The sequence below is a fragment of the Hippocampus comes genome, unplaced genomic scaffold (genome assembly GCF_001891065.2).
Source record: "Hippocampus comes isolate QL1 unplaced genomic scaffold, H_comes_QL1_v1.1 scaffold390, whole genome shotgun sequence".
In the NCBI taxonomy this organism is placed as follows: Eukaryota; Metazoa; Chordata; class Actinopteri; order Syngnathiformes; family Syngnathidae; genus Hippocampus; species Hippocampus comes.
Genome location: NW_017805083.1, coordinates 143,953 through 149,757, shown reverse-complemented (window position 1 = coordinate 149,757; position 5,805 = coordinate 143,953).

Here is a 5,805-nt window from a genome sequence, read left to right as displayed (position 1 = left end):
GTGGCCCGCAGGGTTGGGGGGGCGCGGGGGGGGGGGGGGGGGGGGGGGGGGGGGGGGGGCAGAGGGGAGGAGCGTCGGCCCTGTGTTTTCAGAGCAGAAAGAGGAAAATCTCTTCCTTGAAGAGCTGGCATCTTGACAAGAGGAGGGAGAGCAGAACTTCAGACCGCAGGGTGGGGCATTCACTGTTTCGCCAGCCAAATGAGAGGGGGAGGGGGGGGGAGAAAAAAAAAAAAAGGAAGCGGCGGGAACATGAGACATTTAGTCAGAGCGAGGCACTCTGAGGTAGCGCAGTTATCTGAAAATAGGGCCCAACGCGGTGGCCGACAGGACTCTTCATATCCCGCAGAGAGAGAAAGATGTCCCAATGGCGAGCAAAGCACGATGCCTCTCGCGCACTTTGATAGTCGCTGCTGTCGCATGTTGACAAGTTGGCCAGAGGTTCACATTTCTGCGGATTGGCGAGCAAAAAATAGCAACCAGACAATGGGTGGATTAACCGCGGGACACGCCGCAGCTTAAGGAGGCGCACGGAAAAAAGGGAGACGAGAAAAAGTGGCTTTTCGTCAAAGGACGATTCCATCGATTTAGGACCATCGACGAAAAGTCTTACGCGGCCCTGCTCCCATGCCGCCTTTTGGGGACGGCAAAAAGAAGAGGCCGAGTTCAATCATTTCAAAACTTTCGCAAAAAGCGACATTGATCCGTTTCCACTTAGTCAGGTGGAAGTGATTGAAACATTATTTATTCCTCTTTCCATATCGTCTCAAAAACATACGAGCCGGTGGCCTGGACGAGCAGCGGTAAAATCAGGCATAGCGAGGAAGGCGTGCGGGCGGCCGTTTCTATGCCAAAAGCGCTGCGCCCCAATGCAGCCGTCAACCCGCTACGGCAGACATTAATAAAATAAAAATAAAAATGGCCAAACTGGACCAGGGGTACCAAAGCAAGGCTGTTGGTACGTGCCCTCAAATAACCTCGAGGCAGAGTACCTGAGATGCGGCATGCCAGATCTGCTGAAAATGAGGATTTGGAGGGCAAGTGTTTCGACCCCGCCGCCCCCCCTCCCCCTCCTTCCCCCAAAATAGCCTTGAAAGGTCGTGGAAAGATTTCCTCAAGTTGAAAATGATCCGCGTTTGCAACTACAGGCTCGGCTAATTTGGATCAGAGCGCATTTATTTCGTCGTTTTCAGCCGATGCTAAAATATCAAGGACAAAGTGGCAGTTTGGATGGAGAATGGCGGCCTCGACACCATTTCCTTCACAGTTGGGCTGAGTTTCTGAGTCATGCATCTGACATGCGCATTACATAATTTTCTTGCTTTTAGACCTGCGTGTGTGACTCATCAGTTTGGAAAAAAACATCAGCGGTGTTGACTATTCCATTTGGATGCCAACACAAATCGAACAATCCTGATGAGATGGAAATCATTTGGCGCAATATGGCGAGTCTTATATTTCAAGACCTGTAAAAACCGACAACAAGAACAAAAAAAAAAAAAATCTTCCGAGTCACACCCGTGCCGATGTCCTCCGCTCTGGGGAGGATTTCATTGATACGAGTTGACTGAGGTGACCTTGCGCGGTACCTGGTGAAATGCTGCACGGCAACGCCGCAATGATCTGCTCTCTGCTTATTCACCGAGCGGATTAGTCATAGCTCGCGTTGTTGTTGCCGCCGCCCGCTGATCCATTTCGACCGGTACGACTAAAAAAGCCCAGGAGCAAACGCGTGTCATTTTGCCACAGTTGGAATGTGCGCCTTTCCTTGCTTGATTGCTTTGCACTCGTTTCGTTGACATCGTAGCAAATGATTAGCGCCCAGGAACAGGGATTGCCCTTCCCGTTGCCAATGAGGAGCTTGAATGCAGCTTTCGGGTCACTAAACACTGCGTACAGTCGCTTCTGGAATCAAACCACATTGCGATGCATCATGGGAGGGGGCCACTTGGGGAGGGGGGAGGGGCTTCATCAATGCTGATTGACAGGTCCTACCAGTGAGGGGGGGAAAAGAAAAAAAAAAAAAAACACCTCAGCAGATGAGCGAGCTTCTCACCTTACCATTGAAGGGAGCGGAAAGGCATTTTGACCGCTCGTACCTCGCTCTTTGGGCCAGGACCCGCAGCCGGTGACCGCAGGTGAGGGCCGGCGACGGAGATGGACCGCTAAATCGAGAGCTTGGCCTTCCGGCTGGGCTCGTTCTTCACTTCGCTCTGTCCGTCTCCTGCTCCCTCGCTGGTGAACAAGACCCCGAGATACTTCAACACCTCCACTTGGAGCAAGATCTCAAGTTTTTTCCCTACCCACCCCCCGTCTGACCATATCCGTGTCTCCAAATGACCAGCATACGTCTGATTTGCTCGCCGTTTTCACAAAAGGAGATTTTAGACACGTGGGAAGATTTTCGTGGTGAAAAGGCTCAAAATAGTAGCAAGGGCGTCAAGAAAAAAATGGCTATTTGCGGTTCTGAAAAGCAGGATCCATTCCAAACGGACCTGCGCTAGCTCTGCGGGACACCCGGGGGACGCCCTCGCAGCCACTGGGACGCTGCCCGAACCAAACAAATCAGGAGGCAGGCAGCAAATGCGCTCGATGGTCCGTTTGGCGCGCGCTCCAGGAACGCCGGTGGCGCATTCTCGGCCGTCGCTGACATCTTGGCAAGCGGGGTGGCCGATACAAGGACCCAAGATCGCGCCACCTGGCGGTCAGAGGTGACCCCCGAGGCCAGCCGACCTCACGCGTTGACACACAACTGCACGCGTGGCTTTGCCCGTCCCGTTTTCGACGGAAATCATTTCATAATGAACAATATAAAACATTGTTTCCTTTTATATTTCATCCAGTACTTCCATACTGAGCACAAAATAAAAATGCGATTGAAAAGGCGCACGCAGAGCGTAAGGAAATGAGTAACTTCTGGGTCTTGCCCTTTGATTTGTTGACGATAAAATGCAGAACAATAGACCGTCCACAGCGCTCCAAAAACATGGCGGAAGGTTAGATTTTGTCACCGACAGAGAAGACGAGGACGCAAGTGTGGGTGCGCATATCACGGGTTGTTCGAATGCGCCAACAGGACAACTAATCCAACACAATTACGCTGTATGCCAAGAGTGGGGGGGGGAAGGCCAACGACACCTCAGATCTTTTGCGCAACCTCAATGATCTCCAAAGGTCAAGTACATTTTGTCTCGCTTGCACAAAAACTCTGCCGTGGTTTATCACTTCTTGACGAGCAAATAGAGCGCAGGGTGACTCATTTCACAACGCTCTTCTATTCCAAACAAAACGAGCAACGACGGTGATATTGGGTGAACTCTCATCAGGTGATGGAAAATTCACCGGCGTTCCGGCTCAACCCTTGAGCGACAAAGGCAGACTTACAACAACGAGAAGCGAGCAACACGTTTGCTCAACTCGACCATTTTCACTCGGTGACGGATCCTTCGACCACGCCGTCGACGAAAAAGCATCACGGGAATCTGCACCTTTGATCGGCCACCTCGAGATGTTTTCGACGCTTGAAGAAATAAAAATGCTAATTATGGCGCTCCAATCCACACACACGACTGTACAATTTGGAAACTGGGGCATTTGATGCGGTGACATGTGAAAACACGCCGTCGAAAACAACATCGTGGAGCTCACAAGTGAAGTCGACATCCTGATTTGGGGACTTATTCCAAACGATGGACCGATTCTCAATAGAGGCTGTTCGGAGAGGAGGAACGCGTGAAGAGAAGTCGTCACGCAAGCTAAGCAAAGAAAGAAAAAAAAAACTGTCCGGCTCGAGCGTGCCGCGTGAGAGACGGTCAAGCGCGGACTGCGCCGTTGATGGCGAACGACCGCTGCTCGTGCCAGCCACGGACGGACTTGTCACTTCTTGTGCAGATTCAGGTGAGCAAAAGTAGTTTGAAAACGATGAAATTAAAATGGCCCCGCAACCAGCACCGGCCGGCCCTGTCAATTCATATTTTCATAAGAATGTATCATTTAAGCCTTGAAGAAAATCTTCATTGCGTGTCGTTACTTTTTTTTGTGAGCAATATTTTCGGGAGGCGGGCCGTATTTTACAGTGGATATTTCGGGCCGTTGATTTTTTTGCAAGCCATTCCCGATCGGAGGATTTAACGGGACGCACAGATAAATACATGAATAAATGTGTGCGATGAGGCAAAAAAAAAAAAAAAAAAAAAAACATGATGATTTTTGATCAATTCAACTGGATAAATCTCAAAATAGTGAATAAATAGTAAAACATGAGGGGGGAATAGCAAGAAAGGGGTGATTTTATTGAGGAAACTTGTGGACGCGTCGTGCCGGCTGGCCATCGGGCCACTCGATTTTTGTCCAACCAAGCGGGTGGAGTGTATCTGAGCTCCAATCGAAAACGGCTGACTTGTTGTCACACTTGTGAGAGTGTCATTTAAAACATTACCCGAGCAGGTTATGATGATGGCACGAACAGTTTGTCCCTGGAACTGACCCCCCCCCCCCCGCCCCCCCCCCCCGGCCCCCCACTCACACACACACACACACACACACACACACACACACACACACACACACACACACACGCTATTTCTTCAGGTGACGTAGGGTGTTTTGAAATCGGAATTCACAAAACGGGTGGCAATTTTTTCCGACGGTATTGTTGACCGGATCACAAAATTCTTTCAATAGTGCAAAAACCGGGCATGCCGGGGAGGGGGGGGGGGGCCCACAGCTGGGAAGAGGAAATTCAGACTCCATCATTGAGAATACTCCAGTTCATTCAGTCCCTCCAACAGGCGGGAACCACTCATTCACATCGAGAGCAAAAAGGAGCGAGCTGCTCAAGTTCTGGTAGCTTCTATTTCTGGACCGCTTCATATTGATAAGGAAGTGACAGTCGGTGAAGGCGAGCGGCCGGTCGGAAATGATAGCGGGCTCTTTCTCAAAACAGTGTGACAAAACAATGCCAATCGCCTCGTCGACGTCAACTCGGGTTTCTTCGCTTCAATTCTTGGCCAAACTCTTCGCTTTGCGATACAAAGGAACACGCTGACGCCCCGTGAGCCCGAGCGGGGGCTCGTTTTCGCCCGTAAAAATCAAGTTGCAAAGTTGACCGAAGCGGTCTCGGAGATGGGGAAGGCGGCGACGTGTCCGGCGCGCAGCAGCCGAGGTGAAGCGAGAGCTCCGTGCGTTCAAGTGCACAATAATGGGCAGACTCCATTTAATATCGATTCCCTTTTGCTCCCTAACGCCACATCGAGCTTAGTTTATCCGCCACTCCGGGAACAAATCAGCCCCTCGGCCCGGATCATTCATCGCTTGGCCCCTTCCGGTGAGAGCTTGGTGACGCTGTCAGGCGCCAGGCAGCCATTTAGGTGCGTATGAACCCAGTTGAGCCTGCGCGTAAATGGCTGATACATTTCGTATTTTTCTTCGCCCCCCCACCCCCCCTCCTCACCCTCCCTAATTGCTGAGAGCCATCAGCAGCCGCCGGCCTCCTCCCCAGCGCCTTAAATCCACACACACTTCAAGCTGCTTCGCCTCCATAAAAGCATTCTAACGCGTCATCCCATCCCGGTGCTCTTGAAACGAGCATGAAAAAGTATTTGCGGGCTCCGGCTAACCCCAAGAGACTCGGCATCAAACAATGAAGGAGGACTGGAGGCATTCCGTTTCCATCACAAAGCAATCAACATCTCGTTGTAAAACACTGCATTTGGTTAAAACGCAAGCATCCGCGAGCTAAGTTTAAGGTGACAAAGGAGACGTTTGAGTGGACATAAACCATTCGAGACGACGGCTGCAGCACGTCAG